Source organism: Rhinoderma darwinii, chromosome 2 (genome assembly GCF_050947455.1).
Source record: "Rhinoderma darwinii isolate aRhiDar2 chromosome 2, aRhiDar2.hap1, whole genome shotgun sequence".
NCBI lineage: Eukaryota > Metazoa > Chordata > Amphibia > Anura > Rhinodermatidae > Rhinoderma > Rhinoderma darwinii.
Genome location: NC_134688.1, coordinates 71351139 through 71366300, shown reverse-complemented (window position 1 = coordinate 71366300; position 15162 = coordinate 71351139).

Below are 15162 nucleotides of genomic sequence, written 5' to 3'. Positions count from 1 at the left end.
CACATTGTCAAAATTATATATATTTATTTGCATTGTGCACAGAGTAATAAGTATTTGATCCCTTTGGCAAACAAGACTTAATACTTGGTGGCAAAACCCTTGTTGGCAAGCACAGCAGTCAGATGTTTTTTGTAGTTGATGATGAGGTTTGCACACATGTTAGATGGAATTTTGGCCCACTCCTCTTTGCAGATCATCTGTCAATCATTAAGATTTCAAGGCTGTCACTTGGCAAATCGGATCTTCAGCTCCCTCCATAAGTTTTCTATGGGATTAAGGTCTGGAGACTTGCTAGGCCACTCCATGACCTTAATGTGCTTCTTTTTGAGCCACTCCTTTGTTGCCTTGGCTGTATGTTTCGGGTCATTGTCGTGCTGGAAGACCCAGCCACGAGCCATTTTTAATGTGCTGGTGGAGGGAAGGAGGTTGTCACTCAGGATTTGACGGTACATGGCTCCATCCATTCTCCCATTGATGCGATGAAGTAGTCCTGTGCCCTTAGCAGAGAAACAATGTTTCCACCTCCATGCTTGACAGTGGGGACGGTGTTCTTTGGGTCATAGGCAGCATTTCTCTTCCTCCAAACACGGCAAGTTGAGTTAATGCCAAAGAGCTCAATTTTAGTCTCATCTGACCACAGCACCTTCTCCCAATCACTCTCAGAATCATCCAGATGTTCATTTGCAAACTTCAGATGGGCCTGTACATGTGCCTTCTTGAGCAGGGGGACCTTGCGGGCACTGCAGGATTTTAATCCATTACGTGTAATGTAATGTGTTACCAATGGTTTTCTTGGTGACTGTGGTCCCAGCTGCCTTGAAATCATTAACAAGTTCCCCACCGTGTAGTTTTCGGCTGAGCTCTCACCTTCCTCAGGATCAAGGATACCCTACGAGGTGAGATTTTGCATGGAGCTCGAGATCGATGTCGATTGACAGTCATTTTTGTATGCCTTCGATTTTCTTACTATTGCACCAACAGTTGTCTCCTTCTCACCCAGCGTCTTACTTATGGTTTTGTAGCCCATTCCAGCCTTGTGCAGGTCTATGATCTTGTCCCTGACATCCTTAGAAAGCTCTTTGGTCTTGCCCATGTTGTAGAGATTAGAGTCAGACTGATTAATTGAGTCTGTGGACAGGAGTCTTCTATACAGGTGACCATGTAAGACAGCTGTCTTTAATGCAGGCACCAAGTTGATTTGGAGCGTGTAACTGGTCTGGAGGAGGCTGAACTCTTAGTGGTTGGTAGGGGATCAAATACTTATTTCTCTGTGCACAATGCATATAAATATATATAATTTTGACTATGTGATTTTCAGTTTTTTTTTTTAATATAATCTATCTCTCACTGGTAAAATTAACCTAGCCTAAAAATTCTAGACTGTTCATGACTTTGACAGTGGGCAAACTTACAAAATCAGCAAGGGATCAAATACTTATTTCCTTCACTGTATATATACGGCGCATGTCGGGAAGGGGTTAAGGTTATTTGAAGCCTAATCTCTCACTTGACCATTTAGGTAATCCTTACAATCACGATTACGTTTTTTGGTCTTACTAGTTATCATATCGTATTCAAATTCTTTAAATGTTTGTTAACCCTTTCAAGACCGAGCTCATTTTGGCCTTCAGGACCAGCCCCATTTTTTCAAATCTGACATGTGTCAATTTATGTGGTAATAACTCCGGAATGCTTTTGCCTATCCAAGCGATTCTGAGATTGTTTTCTCATGACATATTGTACTTTATGTTAGTGGAAAAATTTGGTCAATAAATTCATTGCTTATTTGTGAAAAACACCAACATTTTGAGAAAATTTGCAAAAATTCTGATTTTTCTAATTTTAAATGTATCTGCTTGTAAAACAGATAGTAATACCACACAAAATAGTTACTATTTCACATATTCCACATGTCTACTTTATATTTGCATCGTTTTTTGAACATTATTTTATTTTTCTAGGACATTACAAGGCTTAGAACTTTAGCAGCAATTTCTCACATTTTCAAGAAAATTTCAAAGGGCGATTTTTACAGGGGCCAGTTCAGTTCTAAAGCGGCTTTGAGGGCCTTATGTACTAGATAGACCCCATAAATCACCCCATATTAAGTACTGCACCCCTCAAAGTATTCAAAACAGCATTCAGAAAGTTTCTTAACCCTTTAGGCGTTTCACAGGAATTAGAGATATGTAGAGGGGAAATTGCCAATTTTTATTTTTTTTGCTGCAATTCATTTGTAATACATTTTTTTCTGTAACACAGAAGGTTTTACCAGAGAAATGCAACTCAATATTTATTGCCCAGATTCTGCAGTTTTAGAAATATCCCACATGTGGCCCTAGTGTGATAATGGACTGAAATACCGGCCTCAGAAGCAAAGGATCACCTAGTGGATTTTGTGGCCTCCTTTTTTTAGAATATATTTTAGGCACCACGTCGAGTTTGAAGAGGTCTTGTAGTGCCAAAACAGTGGAAATCCCCCAAAAGTGACACGGTTTTGGAAACTACACACCTCAAGGAATTTATATAGGGGTATAGTTAACATCTTGATCCCACATGTCTTCTGCTATATTTATTGGAGTTTGCCTGTGAAAGTGAAAATCTCCTTTTTTTCTGAAAAAATATTTTAAAAAAAAATATTTGCAAGGAAAAAAGAATAAAACGCACCCCAAAACTTGTAAAGCTACTTCTCCTGATTACAGCAATACCCCATTTGTGGTACTAAACTGCTGTTTGGTCCCACGGCAGAGCTCAGAAGGGAACGAGCGCCATTTGGATTTTGAAGCGCAGATTGTGCTGGATTGGTTTTCAGTGCCATGTCGCGTTTGTAACGCCCTGGAGGGAGCAAAACGGTGGAAACCCCCCAAAAGTGACCCCATTTTGTAGACTACACTCTTCAAGGAATTATTCTAGGGGTATAGTTAGCATTTTGACCCCACAGTTTTTTTGCTGAATTTAGTGGAATTAGGTCGTGAAAATTAAAATCTACTTTTTTTCTGAAAAAACATAGAAATGTTTAATTTTTACAATGAAAAAGGAGAAAAATCACCCCAAAATTTGTAATGCAATTTGTCCTGATTACAGCAATACACCATATGTGGTAATAAACTGCTGTTTGGACCCACGGCAAGACTCAGAAGGCAAGGAACAATAATAGGCTTTTGGAGCTCAAATTTAGGTGGAATGGTTTTCGGGTGTCATGTCGCATTTGCAAAGCCCCTGAGGTACCAAAACAGTGGAAACCTCCCAAAAGTCATTTTAGGGGACTAGAACGAGCGATCATTAGGTCGCTGGTACAATACACTGCAGTACTAATGTATTGCAGTATAATATAATTTTTACAGGCTCCTGTAACAGCGCGATCGCTGTTCCTGTCCATTAGTCCTGGGTGTCAGCTGTAATACACAGCGGACACCTGCAGATAATGGAGCGGGTGCAGCGCATGAGCCCGCTCCATATATAACCCTCCGCACCACGACATGTTATTAAGTCGTGGTGCGCGAAGGCGTTAATGCGCAGCGGATGGTGCAAAGTGAAAATTACAATTTTCCACTGATATGCCATTTTAATGCACAATATGCTGTGCCCAGTTTGTGCCACTGAAGACGAATACCTCGTACAATGTTGAGGGGGTTCTCCCGGATATAAAATATCATATATGTGGACGTAAGCTGGTGTTTGGGCACGCTGTGTGGCTCAAAAGGGAGGGAGCGCCATTTGGCTTTTGGAGCGCAGATTTTGCTTGGTAACTGTTCTGTTTGGGGTTTTGCTGGTATTTCAGTTTATGATGTGGGGGTATGTGTAAATTGGGCAGAGTACATCAGGACATAATAAGAGGGTATAATAATTTGGTAAATAAATAATAATCCGCAGATATGTGGCCAATGTAGCACTGATAAATGGTGCGATCTTATCCGCTTTTGGACACAGTACAATTTCTGTCGCTATATTCTGAGAACCAGAACTTTTTTTATTTTTTCTTCACCGGAGCTGTGTGAGGGCTTATTTGTTGCGGGACAATCTGTAGTTTTGATTGGTACCATTTTAGGATATATGTGATTTTTTTTATCACTTTTTATTAGATTTTTTTTGGCAAGCAAAGTGACAAAAAACAAATTCTGACAATGTTTTTTGTCTTTTTTTTTTTACACTTTTCACCGTGCGCTATAAATGACATTTTACTTTATTCTGTGGGTCGATACAATTACGGCAATACCATATGTATATAGTTTTTTTTATGTTTTGAGGCGTTTGCGAAATAAAATCACTTTTCGATAAAAAAAAAATTTTTTTGTGTCACCCTATTCTGAGAGTCATAACTTTTTTATTTTTCTGTCAAAAATGCTGTGTAAGGACTTGTTTTTTGCGGGACGGGTTGTAGTTTTTATTGGTACTATTTTAGGGTACATGCGACTTTTTGATCACTTTTATTCTACATTTTTGGAGGGTTGATGACCAAAAAAATAGTGATTCTGACATTGTTTTTGAATTATTTTTTTTGCGCTGTTCACCGTGCGGGAAAATTAATATTATAGTTTTATAGTTTGGGTCGTTGTGAACGCAGTAATACCAAATATGTGTACTTTTTTTAACATTTTCATTTTTTTCCTATAATAAAAAGCATTTTTTGTTTTTGTAACGTATAACTTGTTTTTACACTTTTATAAAACATTTTTATTACTTTTATTAAATACTTTTTACTTGTTTTACTTGAAGACCTGCAGCACTGATAGCTGCTATAATACATTACACTACCTAGGTAGTGTAACGTATTATAAACTGTCAGTGTGACGCTGAGAGTCACACTGACAGGAAGCTTATGAGGACCGGCCTCTGGCTTGTTCTCATAGGCTGCTGTGCATGGCAGACCCGGGGGCCGTTGTATGGCCTCCGGTTTTGCCTTATAACCGATTGCAGCACCTGCAATCAGTCCCCGGGAAAGTTTGTTGTAGCAACAAACATTCCAGTTTGTTGTAGTAACAAACTTTCCAGTTCGTTGCTACAACAAACTTTCCCTGCGATCACATGACCGGGACCTGAACCAATTAGGTCCCGGTCATGTCTCCGGGACTAGAGGCAGGGGATAACAGCGCGATCCGGGTGTCAGCGCTACTCTGAGACACCCGGATCGCGCTTTTAACACCCACCGTGAATTCACGTCGGCGCTGCACAGAGCCCAGCATGCGCCGACGTGAATTTACTGTCGGGAAGCGGTTAACAGATTCAACCAATTTAGAGTAGTCGGGATGTGCATCAAATGGTTCCAAATCCATCAGTAACATATTGATAAGTATCAGCTCGCTCATTGCAAAGCGTAGTTCTCTTATTTAAAATGCGTTCCATAAACCCAAACATGCAAGTATCCATATACATCTCCCAATCATTATTAAAAGTAAAGTCATTTAAAAAAGGGAATTTAAAGAACAGACGTAAACCCCTTGGGAGTGATTTTTTTCTCTAAGATAAATCTCAAGGAAACGGCAAGTCAATGCAGTGGGCGGCCTCTTCTCTAAAACAATTTTCAAGAGAGAGGAAAGAGTTAGTCATTAGTTTTGTTTGATCAGCAGTGTATGGTATATTCATACCTGAAGGATCTGTTGCATAATGGTCAGATCCAGTCATTTCAGCTATTATGCTGTTTCTTACATAATTTCTTTCATCCAAAGGTGCAAACATCCTGTCTGCTGGTAAGGTGAAAAGGACACAAGTAATAGGAACACCAATCCACTAAAAAAATGTATGCAGCAATCCTACAATCTTACCTAATCCCTGAATAAATATACTTTACTACCGCTATCTCTTTTGAATCCCTTCCTAATTCAGTAGCCCAAGCACCTGCCACTGATCTTAATGCTCATTACCTCATCTCCTGCCTTAAAGGAACAGTGTCATCACAAATTATTTTTTTATATGTTAAAGATGTTAGTGCTTTATTAAAAACGTTTATATTTATTTGTGTGTTTGTGTTTTACTTTTTCTTATTTTTACACTTTTTCTTCCCTATGGGGGCTGCCATTTTTTGTTCAATTTCTGTATGTGTCGATTAACGACACATACAGACATGGAATACGGCAGCCACAGTCCCATAGGGACTGCGAACGGCTCCCGTCCCATTCACTTGTGTGTACGGCGTCTGTGTGGGAACTGCGCATGCGCCGCTCCCACACAGTCCAATTTGAAATTGGCGCCGTCCGGCGCCATTTTCCTGTGGACCGGAAGTCGCGGCCGGACAGTAATATTACTACTTCCGGTCGCGGCTTCCGGACTTGTGCACTTGCACCAGCGGCAGCAGACGGAGCGGACGGGCCGGAGGGAGCCGCGGCGGCAGGAGCAGGTAAGAGATTTAAATGTATGTTCCGTGTTTGTGTGTGTTTACTACTGTATGTAAACCTACTACACTTTGTGTTAGCTCAAAAAATGGCGACACACAGTGTAGAAGGTTACACCGTTCAAACCCCTCGTTTATCCCGGCACTAGCCAGGATAAAGGAGGGGGGGATGCTGAGAGCTCACTAGAGTGAGGGCTTTTCACCCAATGTTGCAATGCTGCAATTTTGGGAATAGCTCCATCTAGTGACCAGAAATGGGAAATACTATAAATTAGAATTAATTTATAATATTTCCTGACTCGTGAAAAAAATAAAAAAAATTTGAACAATGTTTAATCACCCACACACTAAATGTTTAATTAAAAAAAACAAACATGTTTTTCTGGCAACACATTGCCTTTAAAGTGTACCTAGCATTTTAGTTGACTCTTCAGAATGGTGGAGGATATTATACAGCAGTAATGAGCAGTTTAGCTGAGAATCCAGCACTTAGGTGACATACTGTATAACTTACTAGGAAGCTACAGCACATCTGACTGTGTCTTTCTCACTCTGTTCCTGCTCCCCTCCCCTCTACATAGACTTGTATGGGCAGCGTGTCTGTATCTCCTCTCTCTGCTCCCTCCTCCTCCTCCCCTCTTTATAGACTTGTATGAGCAGCATGTGTGTGTCTCGTTCTCGTCTCCTGCTCCCCTTTCCGTCTCCATAGACTTGTATGGGCAACGTGTCTGTGTCTCTTTGTCTTCTCTTGCTCCCTCCTCCCGATCCCCCTCCCCTTTTCATAGACTTGTATCGTAGGCAGTGAAGAGTCACACACCCATTTTTGGCAGTCCATCAATTCTTCTCTAGCTAGGGAAGGATTTTGGTTGACAACAGGGGGAAGGACAGCAGATTACACTAAGGCTATGTTCACACGGGGTATTTTGCCGAGTTTTTTGACGCGGAAACCGCGTCGCAAAACTCGGCAGAAACGGCCCGAGAACGCCTCCCATTGATTTCAATGGGAGGCGTCGGCGTCTTTTTCCCGCGAGCAGTAAACATGCCTCGCGGGAAAAAGAAGCTACATGCCCTATCTTCGGGCGCTTCAATGGGAGGCAGGAGAAAGCGTATTTCTCGCTGTTTTATGCCCGCGGCGCTCAATGGCCGCGGGCGAAAAACGGCGCGATAATTGCCGCGAAAATCGGCGTGCAGGGAGAGGAATATCTGCCTCAAAGTTCCAAACTGAATTTTGAGGCAGATATTCCTCCCCCAAAATACTCCGTGTGAACATAGCCTAAGGGAGACAACTAGTGGCAGTAACTTCACACTGAATTTGAATAGGAAAACAACTACATTTTAACAGTAAGTAGATTACAAGATGGATCTATATCAAGTATACTATTAGATTAGCATAAGTTGTTTGAAAAATTAGTGTCTATTTAAGGACAAGACTGATAAAATAGGTGAAGAAATTCTATTAAACCTTCTCTGTATTTTATCCTCTGGAAGAAGTCTCTGCAATGCTTTCTTCTGACAGCCTAAGACCTGTCTTCTTGATCCCATTCACTTTGTTCGCGCAGTGTCACTAGATGTTATTCCCCACTAAACTAACATTTTCAACCTTTTTCTTTCAACTGGAATTTTCCCTTTGTCTTTAAAATAAACGCTAGTCACCCCAAGTTTCAAGAAACCAATTCTCGACCCTTCTTCCATGCTAACTATCACTTTGTTTGTAACCTTCCCTTTTCCTTTAAACTTTTAGAACATCCGGTGTATACCTGATTGGTCAATTTCCTCTCTATTAACTCTCCAATGAACCCTCACAATCTGACTTATGACTTATGTACTTTACATTCTACTGAAACTACATTAACCAAAGTATCCAATGATCTCTTATCAGCCAAATCCAATGGTCAATACTCACATTTAGTCCTTTAAGATTTATCTGCTACATTTGACACCATAAATCACCCAACGCTCCTAGACACTCTCCTCTGTTTTTAGATGAGTTTTAACCCTCAATGCCATTCTTCAGTAAATAAACATCTACTTCTTTTTTAACCCCTTAACGCAGCAGGACGCACCGGTAGGTCCTGGTGCAGGGGGAGAAGTATGGAGCGCGTTGACGCGTTGAGGGCGCTCCATATGCTGCGGATGTTGACTGTGTTTTATAGCCGACACCCTGGACTAACAGCCAGGAGCAGTGATCGCGCTATTCCTGGCTGTTTAACCCCTCAAATGCTGCGGTCAATTGGCGACCGCAGCATCTGAGGCGTTGAAAAGCGGGGGCGGCCCCCTCCGACAGCTCATCGCCCCCCCCCCCCCGCAACGATATCGGGGTTGTTAATGGTTGTTATGGCAGCCCAGGGACCAAATGAAAGCCCTCAGGGCTGCCTTCACTCTGCCTTTGTTAAGCCTTGCCTGTGGCAGGGCTTAACAGATGCCTTTAAAAATGACAATATACTGCAATACATTGGTATTGAAGTATATTGTACCAGCGATCTAATGATAAACTAATAAAATGGGTAAAACGAAGTGAAATAACGTTTTTAATAGTGAAATAAAATAAAAAAATGAAAAGTAATGTAAAGTAATGTAAAAACTAAAAAGAGTAAACACAATTGGTATTACTGTGTCCGTAAAAGTCCGAACTATTACAATATAGCGTTATTTAACGTGCACAGTGACTGCCTTAAAAAATAACAAATGTAAACCGCCAAAATTGCTGTGATAAAAAAGTTATATATATCAACAAATGGTACCAATAAAAACTACAGACCGTAACCCGCAAAAAATAAGCCCTCACACCGTTGAATGCACAGAAAAATTAAAAAGATATGGCTCTCAGAATGTTGTGAAACAAAACAACATTTTTTTAACAAAAAGTTTTGTTATTTTAAAGTAGTAAAATATAAAAAAAATCTATATAACTTTGAGATCACCGTAATCGTATTGAGCCACAGAATAAAGTTAAGTTGTTGTTTTTACCAAACGGTGAAAGATGTAAAAACCGAACTGAAAAAATAATGGAGGAATCACAGTTTTTTTTTTCAATTTCAGCACACAAATAATTTTTTTCAGCTTCCCAGTACATTATATGGTACTTTAAATTCTACCAATAGAAACTACAACTCCTCCCGCAAAATAGAAGCCCTCACACCACTCTGTTAACGGAAAAATAAAAACGTTATGGCTTTATGTCCTTAAGGGGTTAAATGCTGACATAGTATCTGCCGTTACAGCCTCTTGAGTGTAGGGCGTTCCATAGTTTAACTACTTTAACTGTAAAGAACCTTTTTCTAGATTGATGTCTGAAACATCTTTTTTCCACATGCAATGAATGTCCCCATGTCTTTTCTAAAGTCCTTGGAAAACACAGAGAGGTGGTCCGTTTTAACCCCTTAACGCTCAGCGACGTACTATTCCGTCATGCTGACCGCCCCATTCGTGCTCAGTGACTGAAGAGTACGTCGCGGGAGTAACGGCCATTACGGCCGTCTTCCCGACACATAGAGGAGCTGTGACAGCTGCTGTCTTGTACAGCGGTTACCGCAGCTCCTATATGTGTCCCCGCTGATTAACCCCTTAAAAGCCGCGTTAAATAGCGATCGCGGCTTTTTAGGGGTTAAGCTACCATCACCGGCCTGCTACACGATAGCGGCCAGCGATGGTGACTATGGCAACCGGACACCTAACAATGGCGTCCGGCTATGCCATCGAAGGAAGCCTAGTTGGTCCTGACAAAGTCAGGACCCACTATGCTTGCTGTCAGTGAGTAGCTGACAGCTCCAATACACTGCACTACGCATGTAGTGCAGTGTATTAGAATTGCGATCAGGGCCTCCTGCCCTCAAGTCCCCTAGTGGAACAAAGTAATAAAGTAAAAAAAAAAGTACAAAAAAGTTGTGTAAAAATAAGAAAATAAAAGTTTTAAAAGTGATAAAAGTAAAAATCCCCCTCTTTCCTTTATCAGTCATTTATTATTAATAAAAATATATAAACAAACAAATAAACTATACATAATTGCTATCGCCGCGTCCGTAATGGCCTGAACTACAAAATTATTTCATTATTTGTCCCGCGCGGTGAACGTCGTAAAAGAAAATAATAATAAACCGTACCAGAATCACAATTGTTTGGTCACTTCACCTCGCAAAAAATGGAATAAAAAGAGATCAAAAAGTCGCATGTACCGAAAAATGGTCCTGATCGAAACTACAGTTCGTTACGCAACAAATAAGTCCTCGCACGGCTTTATTGATGGAAAAATAAAAAGTTGTGGCTCTTAGAATATGGTAACACAAAAAGTAAATGATTTTTTACAAAACGTATTTTATGGTATCGCCGTAATCGTATCGGCCCGTAGAATAAAGTGAATATGTCATTTATAGTGCACGGTGAACGCTGTAAAAAAAATAGAATAAAAGAACAATAGTAGAATTGCTGTTTTTTAGTCACCACGCCACTTAAAAATAGAATAAAAACTGATCAAAAAGTTGCATGCACCCATGAAAACTACAATGAATTCCTCAAGGGGTCTAGTTTCCAAAATCGGGTCACTTTTTGGGGGTTTCCACTGTTTTGGCACCACAAGACCTCTTCAAACCGGACATGGTGCCTAATAAAAAGGAGGCCTCAAAATCCACTAGGTGCTCCTATGCTTCGGAGGCCGGTGCTTCAGTCCATTACCGCACGGAGGCCACATGTGGGATATTGCTCAAAACTGCAGAATCTGGGCAATAAGTATTGAGTTGCGTTTCTCTGGTAAAACCTTCTGTGTTATAGAAAAAAATGGTATAAAAAGGATTTTCTGACAAAAAAAAAATGTACATTTCACCTCTACTTTGCTTTAAATTCCCGTGAAACACCTAAAGGGTTCATAAACTTTCTAAATGCTGTTGTGAATACTTTGAGGGGTCTAGTTTCTAAAATGGGGTGTTTCAAAGGGGTGTCTAATATATAGGCCCCTTAAAGCAACTTCAGAACTTAATAAATGAGGCAATACTTCGCTTCTTACATTATACTGATAATGAGCAGTGCCCACCTTGTGATGGCCCCAGTTTTGACCGTTTGTATAAACAGAGACCCCTATTAGACCGTTTCAGTGCCCGGTTTCCCCAAGCATACACCCCCGAGAAGTGTATTTCTATTGATGAGTCCTTGGTCCTTGGTACATTTTAAAGGGAGGCTTCAATTCCGCCAGTACCTGCCGAGTAAGAGGGCAAGGTATGTGCGAGAGTGCATCAGGGTATACCTACAAATTTAGGATATATGAAGGGAAGGACAGCAGTATTCAGCCCCCTGAATGCCCCCCTTACTGGGAATTAACGCAAAAATTGTGTGGCATTTGGTGCACCCACTGCTGGACCAGGGTTACCACCTCTACCTGGATAATTTTTATACCAGCGTCCCTCTCTTCAAGTGCCTCGCTTCCAGAAGTACTGCGGCATGCGGCACTGCTAAAAGAAATCTGAGAAGCCTCCTTAAAAACTCTGCTTGGGCAAACAGTCAGAAAGGGTGAGAGCAGGGCACAATCTAGCAGCAACATATTGTGTGTCAAGTACAAGACAAGACAAGGCAGATGTCCTTGTATTGACATCAATACATGCCCACACCAGTACCCATGTACCTGTACGAGGTACCAGTACAGAGACCCCCAAACCAGACTGCATCCTGGACTTTATAATAGGTAAATAGGAAGGGTGGACTTGTCAGATCAAGTCCTGAAGCCCTACAGCACCATGCGGTGTGGTATAAGAAGCTGGCCGTGCACATCATTATCAAGAACCTAATCTTTAGGGACCAAGAAGGGGGAACCCAGTACTTCTGGAAGCGAGGCCACATGCATCATACCAGGGCAACACTTTCTAGAAGAAGTTCCCCAAACTGGCAAGAAGGGAAAAAGTCAAAAGAGGTCCAAAGTCTGCTATAAGAGGGGGATAAGGGAGGACACAATATATCAATGGGACACGTGTCAAGAAAAACCAGGGCTCGGTATGAAAGTGTTTTAAAATTTACCATACATCCCTTAGATTTTTCTTCTAACCTAACGCACTCCGCACAGCTTATCCCCCTCATCTTTCCCTTCTGAGCCCTGCTGTGTGCCCAGGCAGCTGATAACAGCCACATGTATGATATTGCCGTACCCAGGAGAACCCATATTACAGTTTATGGGGTGTATATCTCTGGTGGCGCATGCTGGGCACAATATATTGGACACTGAAATGGCATAGATATATAGAAAATTGCAAATCTCACACTGCACCATCTGCTGCGCATTACCTTTTACACAATACCTGTGGGGTCAAAATGCTCACTACACTTCTAGATGAATGTCTTAAGGTGTGTCGTTTTTAAAATGGGGTCACTTCTCGGGGGTTTCAACTGTACTGGTACCTCAGGGGCTTCTGCATACATAACTTAGCAACAGAAAAGCTCTAGTAGGCCAAATGGTGGTCCTTCCCTTCTGAGCCCTGCCGTGTGCCCAGGCAGCTAAAAACAGCCACATGTAGGGTATTGCCGTACCCGGGAGAACCCACATTACAGTTTAAGGGGTGTATATCTCCAGTGGCACATGCTGGGCACAATATATCGGACACTGACATGGCATATATAGAGAAAAAATTGCAAATCTCACTCTGCACCATCTGCTGCGCATTATCTTTTACACAGTACCTGTGGGGTAAAAATGCTAACTACACCTCTAGATGAATGTCTTATGGGGTGTAGTTTTTAAAATGGGGTCACTTCTCGGGAGTTTCAACTGTACTGGTACCTCAGGGGCTTCTGCATACATGACTTAGCACCAGAAAAGCTCCAGTAGGCCAAATGGTGGTCCTTTCCTTCTGAGCCCTCCCATGGGCCCAAACGGCAGTTTATCACCACAAATGGGGTATTGCCGCACTCAGGACAAATTGGGCAACAAAATGGGGTATTTTGTTCCCTTTGAAAATAAGAAATTTTGTTAAAAAATGACATCTTATTTGAAAAAATTAAATTTTTTTAACTTCACAGCCCAATCCAAATACGTGCTGTGAAAACAATGTGCGATCAAAATGGTAACAACAACCATAAATCTATTTCTTGAGGGGTGTAGTTTCCAAAATGGGGTCACTTCTGGTGGGTTTCCATTGCTTTGATACCTCTGGGGCTCTGCAAATGCGACATGGCACCCGAAAACCAATCCAGCAAAATCTGGACTCCAACAAACACATAGCACTCCTTTCCTTCTGAGCCCTCCCATGGGCCCAAACGGCAGTTTATCACCACAAATTGGGTACTGCCGCACTCAGAACAAATTGGGCAACAAAATGGGGTATTTTATTTCTTGTGAAAATAAGAAATTTTATCGAAAATTACATCTTATTGGAAAAAATTTCATTTTTTAAATTTCACAGCCCAATTCAAATATGTGCTGTGAAAAAACCTTGTAGTCAAAATGGTAATAACAACCATACATGAATTCCTTGAAGGGTGTAGTTTCCAAAATGGAGTCACTTTTGGGGGACTCCTACTGTTTTGGCACCTCAACACCTCTTCAAACCTGGCATGCTGCCTAAAATATATTGTAATAAAAAAGAGGCCCCAAAATCCACTAGGTGCTTCTTTGCTTCTAGGGCTTGTGTTTTAGTCCACGAGCACACTAGAGTCACATGTGGGACATTTCTAAAAACTGAAGAATCTGCCCAATACATATTTAGTAGTGTTTCTCTGGTAAAACCCTCTGTGTTACAGAAAAAAAAATTAATACAATTGAAATTCAGCAAGAAAAATGAAATTTGCAAATTTCACCTGCATTTTGCTTTAATTCCTGTGAAATTCCTAAATGGTTAAAAAACTTTCTAAATGTTGTTTTGAATACATTGAGGGGTCTAGTATTTAAAATGGGGTGTTTTATGGGGGTTTCTAATACATAGACCCCTCAAAGCCACTTCAGAACTGAACAGGTACCTTAAAAAAAAGGCTTTTGAAATTTTCTTAAAAATATGAGAAATTGCTGTTTATGTTCTAAGCCTTGTAACGTTCAAGAAAAATAAAAAAATGTTCAAAAAACTATGCCAATCTAAAGTAGACATATAAGAAATGTGAACTAGTAACTATTTTTGGGGGTATAACCATCTGTTTTACAAGCAGATGCATTTAAATTCAGAAAAATTCAATTTTTTCAAAATGTTCTCAAAATTTTGCAATTTTTCACAAATATACACTGAATATACGAACAAATTTTACCACTAACATAAAGCCCAATGTGTCACGAGAAAACAGTCTCAGAATTGCTTGGATAGGTTTAAGCACTCCGACGTTATTACCACATAAAGTGAAATATGTCCGATTTAAAAAATGGGCTCTGAGCCTTAAGGCTAAAACAAGGCTGCGTCCTTAAGAGGTTAAGACATACAACCACTATACATATTTGTGATATACACAATATGGATAAAGTATTGGGACAGCAACACATAACACCTACAGGAGCTTTTATGCAGTCAGGCAGTCAATTTTCTCCTTTTCTCCTGGCATTTGCCAAACCCAGACTATTTTATATTACATGAAAACCTACAATAGTATCCCAATCTTTTCCTGGGGATGTGGGAAGGAGAAGTAGTCCTTCAAAGGCTTTAAAAAAACACACAAAAAAAAAGTCAAACAACGTCGTCAATTCAAAATCTGCTTCAAAATTCCTGAAGGAATTTTAAGGCAGATTTTTTTTGCCTTACAAAAACACAGTGTGAACGTACCCTCCGAGTATGGTGCTTGTTTCTAGCCATTTTTCTGTCTTTTTTGAAGAAGGAAATTAAATTTTTCCAGTGGTGCCTCGAGTCTGAAAAGGTTTGGAAACTCTGTACAATGCTACAGGA